The sequence below is a fragment of the Amphiprion ocellaris genome, chromosome 8, assembly GCF_022539595.1.
Source record: "Amphiprion ocellaris isolate individual 3 ecotype Okinawa chromosome 8, ASM2253959v1, whole genome shotgun sequence".
Taxonomy (NCBI): domain Eukaryota; kingdom Metazoa; phylum Chordata; class Actinopteri; family Pomacentridae; genus Amphiprion; species Amphiprion ocellaris.
Genome location: NC_072773.1, coordinates 18,099,186 through 18,117,290, shown reverse-complemented (window position 1 = coordinate 18,117,290; position 18,105 = coordinate 18,099,186). Strand labels below are relative to the sequence as shown.

At 40.9% G+C, this 18,105-nt stretch overlaps 1 protein-coding gene across 1 annotated transcript in view; it reads right to left on the bottom strand.

Moving 5' to 3' along the window:
- Positions 1 to 18,105, bottom strand: part of pkig (protein kinase (cAMP-dependent, catalytic) inhibitor gamma) — a 29,049-nt gene extending 10,944 nt beyond the window's left edge. The window contains exon 1 of the mRNA XM_023260935.3: positions 17,817 to 18,105. The gene's annotated coding sequence lies outside the window, so the exon portion shown is untranslated. The remainder of the gene's footprint in view (positions 1 to 17,816) is intronic.

Genomic DNA, 18,105 nt, shown 5'->3' with positions numbered 1-18,105 from the left:
CCAGTAGAGCAACAGACGATTACTTTCGACTAATATATGGACTATTTCCTCAGTTAACCATTTAATGCATTTCTGTCTGTTAAAGTAAGTAAGAAAGGAAAGGTGATTTCACAAAGCCTAAAAGTCCAATAGTTTTCTATTATAATGATATAAAGCAGAGAAAAGCGGCAAATCTTCACATTTAAAAAGGTGCATTGAGGTTTTTTTTGGCCCTTTTTTCTTGGAAAAAGGTGTAAAGCAGTTCATCAATTCTCACAGTGGATGTTAATTGATTTTCCAAAGTCATGTGAAGACATTTGAGTATAAAACTGCCTATAATGTGAAGGAAACCAAATAGACAAGTGGTTAGAGTGCAGACCACATGGGGGCACATTGCCTGAGCTGGTTGGATTCCCAGTTGGGGACCACCTATTGCATGTCCTCCCCCTACTGTCCCTCCCCATATTCCCTGCTTCTTACTACTGCCACCATGAAATAAAAAAGGATCAAAATCACCAAAAATGCTTACAATCCAAGGACAGACAATTAAAATATACCACACAATGTAACTGGTATTTTGGTGCAAACTATAGTATGTTGGAACATTTTTTAAAAAAATGCTTGGACATCTGAATGAATGATTTGTTTTTACTACATAATATGCTTCACAGAAAAATTATGTGTAGTGGGTTTGCAACTACAATTTTTTTAAAATATCAATTAATACAGCCATTAGAGAATGTCCCTCACAATTTCTCACAAATAGGTCTACTTCATAAAAGGTCTTCTTTTCTATTCTATTAAGTTTACTATCATAGAAGAACTAGAAAATATTCACATTTGTTCAAAAGAGTCCATGAGTGAATATTCAATTACTAAAATAGCTGCAGTTTTCTGTCAACTTACTAAACACATGCATGACATAAACTGATACAGAAAAGCAGAGATCAGTAAGCCCAGAGGGTCAGTACATGAAATCAAAATCAGCCAGATTTGAAATAGGTTCAGACCTGACCACCTCAGGATCAGCCGTTTCTTTATATACCATAACTTTAGTAGTCCTGCAAAATTTTATAGTGTATATAGAGTATTTTTAAAGTTATGTAGGGCTGGGTCGAAATTTCACTCTTCATAGTTTGTGGTGCTTTTTCAGTATTTTTGTGCTTAAATGTGATTTTAATTTCTGAAAACCTTGTGTGTTTATCTCCTGCATGAATGAAGTTGTGAGGGCTCGAAAATGCTGGAAAAATATCACACAATGTGCATGGCTTCATTAAATATAGTTATCGAAGAAAAAAAACACTCAGCTGATTCTGAGGGCATCTGGGAGGGTACTGACTGACTTTATGAGATGACCCAGTAATCAGTCCAAGTAAAAATCATCTTTATAAAATTGAAGCAAAAACTGTTGATGGCTTCCCGCCTAAATGGGCCTAATCATTCTTCCTTTCACCGGGAGCAGGGATCGACTGTCTGCTCCCTGCCTGAAAACCTCCAGGCTGCTCTGGATCATCGGGAATTAAAAGGTCAGAGATGCAGCGAGGTACTAAAGCAGCACGAGCCTTAGTGGTCATAAAAATCAATTATGAACTTAAAAGACAACCCGCATGGTCAGGTGTCTCTGTGCAGAAGGTCTTTCTGACGTTGTTCTGCAGGTTACCAGGATCAGTGTGGCAGGTGGGCTGCTATTAAGTAGAGATACACCATCTGTCCTCTGAACGTCGGCATCAGTTACTCAGGTCACGAGATTTTGTCTCCTCCGCACAGAAAATAGTTGATGTTAGCTGGCTAACTACGGCAAGACAAACCTCACAGTCACTGTGGAGAAAACCTAAAACAAACAAGGCTAATGTCATTGCACACTGGATTTATTTAAAACCTATTGTTGCAGATAGCTTTTCGGATTAAAGAAGAATGAGGGTTGCCTTTTGGAGGTTGTTTGCAGGTGGAGAAAATATCTTTGTACAACCCAAATTTTAGTTATGACCACATTAGAGTTTCATACAGATAAAATTTTTTGGCAGTGCTGTTGTATTTAAATTGTATAGGTGTGTAACTGATAAAGTTTCCAAGAAGCGTATATTATGTTCCTATTCTAACAGCAGCACAGAAATATTTAATTCTAACACAACATTGTGTTGCTTAAAAGAGTAGTAGTAGTAAAAGAAACACAAGATCAAAATTGACACAACAGCATCATCTCTCTTGTCAAAAGCTGGCACCCTCATTACCCACAATGCAACTTGGCTGCCAACAGTTTGAGCATACATTCAGGTATGTTATGCTAGTAATGGATAGGAGTGTATTTCTGTCATTATTCAAGCACGTGGTCCTCCAGTATGAGAGCACTATTTCCTGTTTTCACATTCTAATATTGTAATCCTTACGACCCAAATAGTCCTATATAGTTCATAGATGTTGCTGTTTGCACAGATGAAACTCTTCCTTGCATCCACATGCAAAACTTCTTCTCTTTGATTTTTGTGCAGCAGCTTATGACCGATAGCTGTGCAGTTCGGGTAAATGCCAGAGCGTGGTATGACATATGATAAAGGTCCAGCCATCTGGGAATCAAACCAGAAACTTGCTCCTTGGGAACTGTAACCATCTGCCCGGTGCCCCAAACACCAGAAGCAAGAGCAGAGATTGAAGAGCAGAAGTTCCACAAGGGGAACAGAAGCGACTTTAGCACAGGAGGACGGGTTGCAGAGGAGCACAGGAAATTTGCGCAAGCAGTAGTCTGAGTGCAGCCTTGAGCACGAGCAAGAGATCTTTGAGGGCTGGCATTAGAATATCTGGATGTGAAAACAAGCAACCATGTTCTCAAATTGAAAGACCACACTCTTAAAGATTGCAAAATAGCCCCACAGCAACAGCTAACGTAGCTACCTGTTAGTCTCAAACAAAAGTCTGGTAAGCTCACTTTGTTCTGACTTCACACATTCAGATTTTTTCATTTTCTAACTTGATTTCAGCCCCAACCAATGCTGATTCAGGGTCAGTATTTCTTCGCACAACTCTCTCTGGAGCCACAAAATATTTAATTCAACTTCTTCACATTTAGCTATACTTCCCAAGAAGATGTGGAAAGTCAGTGGAGTTTCCCTATAATTAGCCAGCTTCAGTGCTGTGTCGCTGAGCTGGTTACATCATGTTACACTGGACTCTGTCTTGGTTGGTGCAGGAACTTCCTGGAATCACCACTGGTTGCCTGGATACCTCACAGTGACGACAAGACTCCAGGAAGCTCAGCGACTCCTGACTGCAGCTTCACACAGAACGGATACCTTCTATTTAACTCTCACCAACAACATTTCCCAAATGTGTGGAACTATTCCTTTGAAAAATATGTTGAATGATATCACCCAGTCCTTTCATTGCTCCGGTTATGTCATCAAACACAAGCCTCACTGGTTACTAAAGCTAAAAAGCAGAAGTAACAAATGCTGAAAAAATCATTTATATAAGAGGTTTTTTTTCTGGATATGTATAATTAAAGGAGACAGATCTCCTCCAGCTGAGCACAAACTAGGAACTCCAAAATGTCAGCACACAGAAGCACTCTTAAACTGATTTTGTTAATCTACTAAGTCTTGTGATCTGTTAAACAGATGGCAGGATTGTGTAATAAACAATGCTGAGGAGACAGACAATGCCTCTACTACAGGCCGTGTTCTCTTTTTGTTAGCACAGCTCACTTAGCAACAGCTGGGCCGATCGATACCCGCTCCTGAGGTGCGAGAGCATCATAGCATTGCTATGCCTTCACACAATACAGAACCACAGCAGAAACAACAGGATCATGTAACCAATCCAGGATCAAATATCCACCTCTGGAGGTAAGTAAGGCTAATGTTACCAGAGGTATTAAATGCACTGCGTCCTGCATGTGTGCACGTCCCTCTGGCCCAAAAACTGTGATCAATCAATGATTCACAGGCGGCAGAGAGAAGTGGCAAGACAGCCAGACATATGAGCCTGAGTCTGCTGTGGCTGCACACCCGGCCTCAGGCTATAGGGATTCCCCTGGTTTGTGTTTGTATGTGTGTGAAGGATGGGTGTGACTGATTCTCATCAACCACCCATGATTCACAGCTGAGTCAGGAGCAGGTGCTTCAACCGGACTCCAAAATGAGGCCATGATTACAGCCCCCTCAGAGAAAAAAAAAAAAAAAAGACATTCTCACATCTCAATTTCCAAATGGTGCTGCAACTGTTCATTTCATTCTCGAGACTCTTCACAGGCAGTGTTGCTACAAAAACAAATGTGTCAGAAGAAACAGATTTCATAATGAGTGAGCATCACAAACGAACACAGACAGCACTCACATCTCACCATGAAAGCAAGCAAAAGGAGATTAATGTTCCTTGAGACAGACATCTCTGAACAGTTACTCTAGTTTACTTAACAGGCCCAAATCGTTTTTGACTTAATAAAGCAGTTCTAAGTTCTACAGTAGGTTAAAAACACACTCTGGCTGTACCTCAGTTGAAAATATTCATATGTGGGTGACTCTGTTGCGTGTGTGGACACTGACAGACCTTACAAAACATGCAAAAAAAATTGTATTTCAAAAATATTGCTATGAAGTTTGTGTAAAAACCAAAGAGTCACATTAAACGCAGATGCTTCATACTGTGTAGCTCCTTCTCGTGATATCAAAACAGCTCTGACCCATCGAGGCCTGGATGCCACAGACCTCTGAAGGTGTTCTGTGGTTTGGAAGTTGAGAGGTGAGCCTCAAAGGACTGGACTTGTTTATCCAGCACATCCCACAGATGCTCAATCAGATTAAGATTTGGGGAATTTGGAAGCCAAATCAAGACCTTGAACTCTGTCATACCTCAAATAATTTTTGAAAAAAATGTTTGCAGTGTGGCAGAGAGCTTTATCCTGCTGAGAGAGGTCATCAGGTAATACTGCTGCCATGTAGGGTTGTACATGGTCTGCAACAATGAATGAGTTCAAAATACACACTATCATAGTTTATAGTATATGAGAAAAAGATTAACATGTCCCAGTACATAATATGCCAAATGTAGTAGCCAAAATTACCAGGATGTCCACTACATGCAGTTAAATTTTGAAGGCCAGCATGCTTTTCTGGCCATTCTGACCCACAATCCTCTGCGTATTAATAAGCTTGAGCCACTGAGAGCACACACATATGGCAATTCAATTTGCACAAGAGACTGGGACAGACAAAGTTTGAAGCATATTATTATGACCAAGCAGTGTGTTCAAATTGTATTCATACTGCATGACACAATGTGTATTTTGTGAGGGCTGTAGCACACACACAAATAAGTATGCGATTTTTAATGCACCTGGTTGTGTTTGTGGCGTAAAAGAAAACATGACTGCCTACTTCTTCCATGGTTCAGTTCTGATGCTCACCCACTGTAGGTTCTTTCGGTGGTTGAAAGGAGTCAGCATGGACGCTAACTGATCTTCAGGTGCACAGCTGCAGTGTTCAGTGTATTCTGACACCTTTCTATGAATGCAGCATTTAGGTTTTTAGCAGTTTGTTCAACATTAGCCCTTCTGTGGGCTCGGACCACACAGGCCAGCTTTCACTCCTCCACATACATCAATAAACCCATGACATTGTCACGGTTTACTTGGTTGTCATTTCATGGACCACTTTTGGTTGCTGCTGCATACCAGGAACACCCCATAAGACCTGGAGTTCTGGAGATATTTGAATGCAGTTGTCTAGTCATCACGATGTGGCCTGTGTCAGTCTCTCAGATCCTCACTCTGCTCTTTTTTCTTGCTTCCAACACATCAACTACAACCGCTGACTCTTCACTTGCTGTCCAATACATCCCTCCCACTGACAGGTGCCACTGTAACAAGATAAGTCAATGTTATTCACTTGTCCGTGGTTTTAATGTTTATGGCTGTTTTATCTCACTTTATAGTAAAACATCATTGGGTTCTGGACTATTATGTGGATGCTGAAGATGTCATGTTGCTCTCCTTTTGACTACTATCAACCAAAGGATAATCCGTTACCTGACAAAGTAATCTGCAAAGAATCAATGAGGAAAGTACTGTACAGTTGCCAAATTAATTTTCATAGACTTTCATGTAAAATTAAATCACAAACATCATACATTTGGCATAAAAACCTACATTAAGGATCATATTGCTTTACTAAATATTAAAACTAAAAATAATAATAAAATGGCTTGTTGATAAACTTGAATTCATTATAATGATGATGTGTTGATGATTACCGTAATGATACAATGAGTTAATTAATCATTTAGTCAAACAACAGAAAAATTAACTGGCAACAATTATAATTTTGATTATAATAGTTTATCCAAGCAAAAACGCCAACAGCTTCCTGGTTTCAGCCTCCTAAAGTTGAAGATTTGCTCATTTTCTCTGGTTGATGTAAATGTTAACTGAATATCTTTGGGTTTGGTGTTGTGTTGTTGAGAAAACCATGACAGCAGATGTCACTTTACCCTCTGGGAGTTTAGATTAGAGCTGAGACTAATCCATTACTGATATCTCATTTTGAGTTAATCTGTTGATTATTTTTGTCATTAACTGATTAATAGTTTGGCCTATAAACACAGACAATTCTGAAAGAATCCCAGTACTGTAAGTGAATGGTCAGTTACCAACAATAAATAAATAAAAAATGACAGGCAACAATTGATAAATCATTACAGCTGCTTATTTATCTCATTTAAATCCTTGGTCAAATTCAATTTGACTGTTAAGTAAATGTCATTAGCAGCTGCATTACAATTTTGAAGGACTGTGAGATGATGGCAAATCTTGGCCACTGAGAAGCTGTAAAATGGGATTTTTTATGACATTTTAGGTGCGGACGAATTTATCAGTCAGTCGAAAATTCAATTACTTTTCAGCTCAGACCAGGTCTCTTCGGCCCATTCCCATAATTCCTCAGGTGTCATCGAGCGTGCGTTCTATTTCTGTAACACGGCGATGTGATGCGTGGTGGGTAACTGCTCTGTGATTTTCCTCCCACTGTCCATTCTATCTATTCTAATTCTACTGCAAGGTTGCCCGTTTCTATTTCCGTCCACACATTTAACAACACGAGACCTCGGCAGGAAGCAGGTGGTTTGTTTGCCTGTGTTGTTTATGCCCTATCTTTTCCCAGGCTCTCTGTGCACACTGGAGGCTGAACAAGACCCTTGAGCAGACGACGAGGAGGAGGAGGAGGAGGAGGAGGAGGAAGAGGAGGACGAAGCAAGGACAAGTGGGAGGTGAGGGGACAGGAGAGGAGAGGTACGGAGGGGAAATAAGAAGAAAACGATAAACGTGAGGATGAGGACAGGATGAAAGGCAGATGAGGACAAGGAAAGGACTGAAAAAACATGACGAAAGGAAAAATAGGGAGGATGAGAGCTGCAGAGAAGGAATGCATGTTTATTGTGTTTTCTAAATAAAGAAATAATCCCTCACAGGCTCCAGTGTTTACTTTTTTTTTGAGAACTTGAGAAATGCAATACATCCTCCTCAGCTGTGCTGCAGCGCACAATCATTTAGCCAATATGTAGCAGAATATAGGATTTGATTGCAGGCTACTTCTCTCTGCACCACCTGTTAGAGGGATTTCACCCACAAGCCACCTTCTTTTCTCTCTCTAACAAAATCACACAACACCGAAACCACACTGAGCCTCACTCATAATACAGGAAACGTGATTAGGCTAACCACAGCTGCTCTTTGAGCTGCATTTCAAATAATTTCAGGAAAACGAGTCGCTCCTCTCACCTGTCCTCACGGCCGCGGTGTGTCCGAGCGTTGCCGAGTAATTCCACTCAGCTGCATCATCACACTTTTCTCCTGCAAGTCTAGGAGGATGTGGGCGTCATGTGATTCGATTTGCTGAGTTGACGGGGATACAAAAGCGCATATGTAACCCTCCCCGTGAGCAAACACAGACAATAAAAGAGCAGAGGCAACCATTGCAGTTTTCTCGAGCTCTGATAATAAAACTGCCATTCATGTTGGTATACGGGACAAACAGCTTCAGTTTCTCCATTGTGCAGGACACTAAATCTTCTGTGAAACTAATCTGCTCAACAGCAAGTAAAGTCTGTTGAAAAATCCTCAGGACTATCAGCTAAATGTTTGTAGTAACAAAAGTAAAAGTATATATTTTGTCTAAAACTGGCCCCAGTTGGAGTTGTAAGAGATTACTATTTTAGCTTTAATACAAATCTATTGATGCATATGTCTCATTACTCTACCAAGGAGGCGGACGGTCGGCAGAGTTATGTAACGATCGAAGTTGGTTTGTCTGTCTGTTTGTCTATCTGTTAGCAACACCACTCAAAAACGGATTTATGGATTTGGTTGAAATTTTTAGGGAAGGTCAGAAGTGACACAAGAACCAACTGATTAGATTTTGTCAGTGATGCGGTTTATAGTCTGGATCCACGGATTTGTTAAAGATTTCTGTATCATTGCGAGATAGCGGCACAGCATCACTGTAACTATGACAACAAGTGAACACACTGTCTGATGCCTGTTGACGATCACATGATTGCGATCCTACTAAAAATCGACTGCTGCCGACTTATTGTGACATATCCATCGGAAATGATAAAAGGAACAATTGATTAAATTGTAGGGGTGTTTCTGAGTCCCATCAATTCCTGCTGCCCGCTACATATTTAGGTCACGCAATTCGGTATTCATACATAACGTACACATGCATAACACGCGCCTGTGCTCACCGCAAGGCCATTTTGTTTGTAGGTACATCTATATTAAATGGCCACATTCTACAGCGCTGTGATTTCTGCCTCGACTTTTGTCAAGATTCCAGCCGTCAGAAATCATACAGCGACTGAGCAGCCTTGGTGGAGTACTGCACTCTGAGTGCTTTTCTTGTTTTGCTGTTGTAGCTGCTTGAGGTTGAGCCAGAATTGATTCATGCCAAGTTTTGATTCACAGTAGATTTCTTCTTAAGGTTTCTTCTTACTAGAAATGGCATCAAATTATATTGTGGTATTGTGCTGGCAACGTTAATGATACATTTTAACTGTTTTGGTTTTCATGTCCAGAATTTTTCTCAAAGTTTTCAGAAAATGCACTTTTTAAACTATTCCAAATGTTTTACAGCATTCCAATACACAATTAACTCGCAACAGCTGAAGCAGTAGTTATCTAGTCAGCTACTAGTCAATTCTAAGCCATGGCTAAAACCAAAGAGCTTAACGTGCTGCTACTGGGTTCCATCTCTAAGAGAGAGCTGAGCTTTGTGGCTGCTCACAAAATGAAAAATTGCTATAAAGCCATATCCAAGTGCTCATGACCACAGTGCAAAACATCATCAGAAAGTACATGGAGTCCAACTGTGTGAAAAATCTCAACAGCATGGTAGGAAGACAAAAGTGACCCCAACACTGGCAAGAACGGTAGAGGTCAAGAAGGGTCACCATCCTGGCGAATCGGAGCAGTTTTGGTAGCAACATTTTAATCAGACCCTCCAGCAGACACTGAACTGGCTGGTCTCCATGGACACAGACCAAGGACGACACACAAAAGCTCACCTGGACAAAGAGGAAAGGTTCTGGTTATCAGTTCTGTGGCAGGATGAGACTTGAGGTGCTTGGACACAGAAAGAAAAAGCACTCAACCTCACGAGCCCATCCACGGTCAAACATGGTGGTGGGAATGTAATTCTTTGAGAGCGTTTTTCAATCGATGATCCAGGCAACCTTGTCAGAGTAAACAGCACCATGAAGAAAGAGATTCAGGCAGTCTGTAGAAGAAATTCCAACACCACAAAATCCTGACACCTGCAGCCAAAGTGATTGAGAAATGGTGAACAATATGAACATATTGGAGTCCATAACTGAATACTACAAAGACTCTGTGGAGGAACTGAAGACCAGAGTCCTCAACCGAACACACAACTCACAAAGAAGAGTGGAAGAAAAATCCCACTGGAGGCAAATAAGGGTGTTGCCACTACTGTAGATAAAATACAGAGATAATTCTGGACATTGCGCTTTTAGTAAAAAATAATGTAGAGAAAAAAAACACAGAAATAGATCAATAGATGTCTAACTCGGTGTCTTGAGAGTCTTTGTCAATTACTGATGTCATTCCCAGCCAGAACGAACCCACTGGCTAATAAAAATTCACTGTAAATTAAAATTTGGCATGGGTGTGAATAATTTCAGGCTGTACTGCTAGGTGGATTAATCCAGTAGTTTAGCCTCTACACAAGGTCACAGCATACATCGAAGCAATGTTCTGCCTCGCAAAGTTATATTAATTTGATGTGACAAGGTGCCCCAAGTGTAAACTGTCTTTGTAAAGGGTCACGAGCCCAAAAAGTTGGGGGTTTAATCTTAAGAAAGCACTGTATTTTCTAAGGTGGTGTGATGTTTTGCATGTAATCTTGTGCTGCTTCCTTTCTTGGCAGCGATTCTAAATCTCGGTGAGCCTTTTCCTGGTTAAATAAAATCTGAAGAGAAGCTACAAACTTGAGCTGTCAGAATGGAGTAAAAAGACTGAAATGTAGCAGAGTAAAAGTATAAAGTGCGTGAGTAAAAGCACTATTAAGTCATCATGTCGTGCTTTTTACAATTAACTGCAGTAATTAACCTATGATTTGATCAATTATCTGCTTCTTGAGCAACAGAATGGGAAAAGGGACAAACTCTTAATATATCACTGTCAATGGAATTTTAAACACTGTTAGTATCTTCCTTTCTAGTTCTGGTGAGTGGCCTCTTGTCAACATAACTCACGGGTTCCTCTCTTTAGGGATTCAGATGAAAACCTTTTCAGAAAACAAGGTATTTTAAAGCAAACTGAGCCTGAGAATTATCAAAGTGGATGACATAAAAAGCATAAAGCAAGATCACGAGCCTCGGATTCCCTGTCAAACAGCGAAGTTGTTCCTTTTACCCTCGAGGATTTTTCTGTCTCATCGCTTTAACAGTTCAGTGGTTTTAGCACTTTATTCACATCACATGGAATTTGAAATAGGCCGCTCCATCAACAATAATTAAAGCTCTTTTTCATTTTTTCATGAAGAGAGATTCTCATCAAATCATCTTTCACCGACCTGCTGGGCCAAAAAAATAAAAAATAAAAAAAGGACTTGTCTACTTTGCTTCCAAACCAGTTCACACGAATGAGAATCCATTTACATAATAAAGCTTGATTAAAAATTCTCCTCCCAAACAGATTCCAAACCGTGTTTACTCAACACCTCAGTCCTCACTGTGAAATTTATAATGATGCTGAGGGTCCGCTGAAGTAAGAGGATGTAACTGAGCTTTGCTACATTAAATCAAGTTAATGCTGAAAAACAGATGCACTGCTGCTTTGAAGAGCAACCTCACCGCACTGTGTCATTCATCAGGAGGACAGAACACACAAAAATAGATCTGCGTCTCATGAGTGTAGTATCTATGCGCTAAGCATCTATTTTCCCATTGGTGTATACCAAGTGCAGGTTGGCAGACACTTGTGGCTGTTTCCAGCACAATGAGCCCGTTTGCTGCTTTGTCGGGACCCTTTTGGACACACTGCATACGCTTTAGTGCCTTTTTTTCCAACCTTTTCAAATCTTTACAATTCTGCAAACATCAGAAATAGATGCCATGGAATCACCGTCACTGCTTTTCAGGCAACAAAAAGTTTGCTCTCACCTTTGTGCTGTGAAAGGGTGTATTGTAACCAAAACTGTGACTAAATCAAAGAATAAAACAAAACTAAAATATAACGATCCAACATGGGACACAACCCTCAGTTCCCTCGGTGAAAGTCCCGCGTTTTACTGGGTCGATACACTATTTCTTTTGGCAATTTTTAGCAAGAAGGCAAACCACCAAAACTTTAAGTGACACTCCACCCAAAATCTATCCTTTGAGTGTGACACACTTGTTCCTTTTGAGCATAAGAAGGTTGAGGTCAGCTTGCTTTCATAGTGGTTACTGTATATTTCAGTGCTGACCCAGTTTAACACAAAAAAGATCCAAAGAACCGCCTCAGACTGTGCCTGCAGAATAGTTAGTATGCTCAGTGTGTCCCCATGGTTTTGCCCACATATGGTTAAGGATGCTGCCTCCATCTAAGTCCTTACATACGACCCCGGTGACCCTGCAAGAAGATGTTTATTTGTGGCTGTGGTTGCTGAAGCATCCGCCTCCTGCTCTTACATTACTCACAACTAGTCTGTTGCAGAGTGTTTCTTAGCTCGGCTGCTTCTTTAAAATGGACGCTGCTCTCCGTAAAGAAGCAGACCACCTTTTGACTCTATAGGGAGCAAGAATTTTGGAACAATGGCGTAGTGTCACTTTTAAAATGATGTTTGAATTGAATCTTTGGAGCAGTTAGAGTTTATGTTTTTATTTCAAGTGACAAACAACAATGTGACCGTGAGGGGGTCACTTGTAATGAACAATCCACCAAGTGTTATCCTTAGAATCAGCAGCTCTGCTTTGCTTTATGGAGTTTAAAAATGAGCTTCTTCTCAGCTGTGTTGCTGCATCTCGACTGTTCTGCTTCACTCCGACTGCATCGTTTTTGGCAGCTGCAGCTGTTTTCTGTGAAAAACCTCTACAAATTCACTGTACGCTACCTGCTCATCTCCAAACAGCTGACAGATGTAGTTAGAGATTAGCTAGCTGGTGAATATAGTAGGATGTTAACCAACATGTTTTGTTTTTTCAGACCAGATGCTGATAATGCTTATTGACAATCAAGGAAACCAATAACAAATATTATCATTACATTTGCAGTACAAATTAAAATCTTGGTGTCAGAATTTAGATATTATATAGTTAAATCAAGAAAAAAAGTATCAATTGGCATGACTGTTGATTATAATAGAAACAGGAGAAAACTACGCATAATGCCCACTTCAAAACTCTGTATTTTTAGAAACAGTTTTCATTTGTTGTTAATATTTTTGTGTGACCAGAAAACTACACTGATTTACTCTCTGTACCAGTTTTGTGCTGCAAAGTAGCACATTTTTAGGAGAAATCTTAAAAAACAGCAATACTAATAACTGACAAAATGTCAATCAGGTAATCAGCCACAGTTGATGATAGAGAACAAATTCAGAGGAAAAAAAACAGTGTGAATATGGGACTAAAGGTGGAATTGTGATTCTTTGTCCATGTCTGTTTGTGGTACACTTATTTGTATCGATCGTTTTCAGTACAGGTGTTTCAGTTTGGCAGGTGTATGTACCGAATGCATATAGCCACTGCACGTGCATATCCTTTTATGTTCGCAGATCTCAATTTGAATCTCCGCATGTCCCTCTCATAGTTATGGCAAACCAGATCAACCAGAGCTTGCAGACCCTCCACTATCATTTTAGTCAGCTGTTTGGGAACACTACGGTTTCTTAGGTAACCACAATGATGGTGGATCAAATGAAAGCTATATGCCACCATGTAATCTTATTGAATCTGGTTGTATGTTGAACTTGCTCATTCATTTCAGATGGCATTACAATGTCAATATCATTGGTACAAAAAGAAAGCGGGCGTTGTGAAAACCCAGCTCTGTGTCGCCTAAGCAACTTCTTTCTAATATGAAACTGAAAGATGCAGTACAGTATAAGCACAGTTCATTTTCATAAACAATTCAACTAAATATTTATTTTTAATTATTTTTTAAACATTTGATACTGTTTATTTTGATTTGTCTTTTTTTTGTCAATTTTACTTCTTTCTTAGTAGGTTGCAGCTAATCGCAGCGTTATCAATAGACCTTTTTAAAACAAAAGGCAGCCACATATTAAAGCGTGATGTTTGTGTACCATTACACCGTTTCTGTTTGCGTAGCTCTCTTTGTACGCAAAGTGAAGACTATGGGAATTCAACCAATACAAAGGCTGTGCACGATCCTGCAACTAGACAACAGCGTGCCATCCTTCGCCGATGACGCTGTGTGCAGATCGAATGCTGACTGGTTGAAAGATTGATTCAAACAGGAAAGTTAAAAGGGTCCTTTCGCTATAATGAAAAATGCATGTATCTGTAAGCACTGCTTGGGAGTGGAGATACAACAGGCCTACCAGTAATGCTCTCTGAAGTCCATCCATCATTTTTAATCACTCAACTCCACGCTGACCTCTGTCTTTTCCACATCAGAGGAAAAAGCAAAAGGAGGAACAACGGCACAAACACTAACAACAGTAAGCTACATATGCGGGTTTTCCACATATGTCTTTATTATTATACACTAATACTGCCTATAAGTAGCAGCAGACAGCCACAACAGGTAAATAAGTGTCTACAAAGCTCCGCGTAGCACCGCACCAGCGTAGCACACTGGAGCCTTTACATTCATCAGGTATGAAGAAACAAACTCCCAATAAGTTATTATGATGCTCTTCAACTGCCAGACACCAAACTAAGAAAGCACTTGCTAACAAGTTTGCCATACCAGCTTAAAAAAATGATGACATATGATTATTAAGTTCACAATTTGGTTTAAGATTACGTTAGGTATAAGATTAAATATTCATCAGTATCTAGCTGCCTGTTGGGCCTGTCAGTGAAAATAACAACACAATACAAGTTGTACCACCTTGGCTGGAGCAGTTAGCACATGCAACCATTACACACTCTCTGGCTATTTATAGTACCTCTGTTGAGTCTGAGTCACACATGTACCTGTAAACCATCACCAGCGAGGTCTCCATCACCATTATTAAACAGAAAGATTATCAATGGTTTAGTCTGCTGGCAAAACAGGACTTTGGAAGCTTGACAGAAACATGGACGACAAGAAAAGTGCAGTAAATGACTTCAAATAAACAGTACGCATGTTGATCTTGACAATTCTAGGATTTTTATGCATATGAATAGTTGTTCATAATAAATTACATTTTGAAACCAAGGAAAGAAAGAAACTGGACTATTATGTCAACAAACTGTGCAAGAAATTTGACAGTAAAGAGAAGTTTGCTTCTTAAAGGCAGAGTCTCCCAGTGATATGCAGTATACCAGAAGGATCTGTCACACGAGACACTGAAGGCAGGGGTGATGGCACTCATTTTTTCCTCATGGGGAAGTCAGAAAGCTAAAAACAGAGGCGCTTAAGGCCGCTGTGCGCCGGGCAAAGAATGCGGTTGGAGGTCAGCGCAGTTCAACTGACAAATCCTTCTCTACCAAATATGTACACATCGAACCCATGATTACACTGAAGGAGGCGTACAAAAACAGGCCATGAACAGTGTGTTCATCCAGTACTAAAACACTGCTCCACTGTTAAAGACTTGGGACTGTTGTTTTCTGATCCTTGCTATCTTGAAGGTCTCTGAGCAGGCGACTGATTGTGGACACAATCTCACAGAAATCTAGCAGGCATATGAACCAGTTCTGAGAATAGATTGCTATATTTAGTAGCATGTAATGTCATGTCCATACTGTAAAAAGGCCTTGAATGTTGCTGCTTCAGATTCCCATTAAAGGATAGCACTCTCCAACTATGAATGACATGATGTATATGCACTACAAGATATGGAGGAAAACTGTTTAACCTTCAGTGGGACAGTAAGTGGAATACAGACAAAGCTGTGTGGCAGGAAAAAAAGAGAAATCTGATGACCACTTATGGAAAAATAACTGACAGAAACAACCACATAGTCACCGTCCCACCCCCGCTGTGTGTGCTTAATGCAGGCTCTCAACGCACAGATATAAGGGCCCAAATGCTCTCTGGGTAATCATGTTATTGTTGGCAGCGCTCAGCAGAAGCAGATATGACTTCTATTTACTGAAGGAGTTGGAGGAGGAGGAGAACCGTGTTGGTAAGAGTGCTGGTCATGCAGCACTGCAGATAATCATAGCTGCACTAGCATGACCTGATTACTCATGATCTAACCGCTTTCTGAATAACCGGTGTCACAGATTTGAAGATGCGCAAAGGCCTCCGAGGACGAGCCTTCGTTACAGCCAAATCGCGTGTCATTTTAATGGCAAGCGGTCTGAATTTCCTTCTACGTGCCTTGATTTGAGTCGGTAAATATGATTGAAATACAGGGAGAAGGTCGCTGCAGGGCTGAGTCCAAGGTCAGCAGGGCATGTGTCTCTCTAGTAGCAGGGGGGGTTTCTAGCACCTCTGCGCTCTCTGTTCTGGCTGCTCTCCAACCACCTTGGCCATTTTGACAGTGAACAGACCATGTTTGGTTAGTTTGTACAAAGAGAGGAGATGAGGATGCACAGAGCAAAGAAAGCCACATCTGACATTAGACGGTACAGACTGTGCACAATTTTAGGCTTAACATCATCAGGTGGCCTAATCCCCTGTGACATGTGACTTTTCCACAAAAAGAAAAACAATAAATGCTCTTAAATGTGGAAAATTTTAGCCTGGACTAATGCTCCCCTTTGCAAAAATATGCTAATATAATGCACATTTGTTCTAGCATGACATGTTTCACAAGAAAAAACAATCAGTCAAATTGACTACTTTATTATTAGTCACGTCTTCAACAAAAACACTTGCTTTCCCTCAAAAGTGTGGAAATTTGCTCCTTTTTTTGTCGTATAGGGTAGTAAAATAAATATTTTCACATTTTGGGCACAGAGAGATCAGAATAATAATTTGTTGCAGCCCTGTTGATAATTCTAGTTATACCACTTTGTGCAGTATTTTTAAGACACACAGTTTGTCTTTGCAATATGGAAAAATCTAAAACTGATGTACAACAGTTTTCCTGAGCAAAATCCCTATTTAACACACATCTACACTGTTTTTTGTTTGGTTTTTTTGCAGTTTAAGTTGATCCCCATCATGACATGCCACAACCCAGCTCTGTTTACACACACCACTCTGAAGAAGACTGGTTGTGATATTGCAATTGTTCAAAGCTGTGCCATTTTAACTTAATCACAGTTGTTGCCACGTTTTTTGCTTTTTTTTTAAATGTGTAGATTACTGTGCACCCAGCTCAACGGGCAGTTTTTTGGTTCCAGGCAACCGAGGCGAAGCACCCCAGGCGGGCACCAAGCCAGTATTTATTTTCACCAGTGCCCATGCCCAGTAAACGCTGGCACTTGCCCAGCAACACTCACGCAAAGTGGGGGGTCCCAAGCTGCTCCCCACCAGGCTGCTGCTGAGCTCCATCTCCATCCAGCCCTGCCTTCTTCTTCTCTCTCTTTTTTTTTTTCTTAATTTGCACACAATACACCAGCATCAAACTGGACTGGCATGGTTCTCCTTCACTCAGCAGCCAGATTATTGCATGCAACCTGCTGTCATCACTGCCATGTTATTTGACTGAGTTGGGAAATAGAAGTTAATTGGGGAGAAGGAGGGTTGTATTTGGGTGCATTGACAGAGGAGGATATGAAAGAAAAAAAAAGCACAGCTGATGAGAGAGGAGATGAGAGCTTTCAGAAGCAATCATTAGCTCCACTGAATGCAGCAGCAAATGTGTGGGAGGGACGAGCCTTTAAACTGCACACACACACACACACACACACACACACACACACACACACACACACACACACACACACACACACACACACACATGAATGCAGAACACAGTCGAGGACATAACGTGAATATCATTAAACATTCATGTCGCTATTCAACACAGGGTGACCCCCAGGGAGACGCAGGCGTCCATTGAAGCCGTGTGGACGCAGCGTGTGAACAGCGGACACTGCGAAGAAAGATGTATTGTCTAAACGCTGCTAGCTGGGCTGCCTGGAAAAATGCCTTTTCTAAAATCCAAAACCCGCTCGCTTCGTGACTCTGCGGCTCCCTGCGGCTGGTTAGTCCACACACTCACTCGCACACCGTCTAAAACCCGCTAGCGATAGGTAGAAATAGCGCCACTAACCTTGGTCGGGTCGCCTCTCGTTATCCACTTGTTACAATGGAAATTTAACACCATGGATCCCCAGTTAAGTTTCCTGGCAGTCGGACAAAAACGAAGCGCGCCGAACTGAGCCGAAACCGGAGCCGCGAGCACACACAGGAGGACCGAGGCTGCGGTGGAGAAGAGTGTGTGTTTTTAAATAAAAAACAAAAAAAAAAGCCTGGCTGTGGCTGTTTTTTCTCAGGGCACCGTCGGCAAACAACGACAAAAAGGTTGTGTCTTCAAACAGCTGTTTTCCAAAATGGAGTTA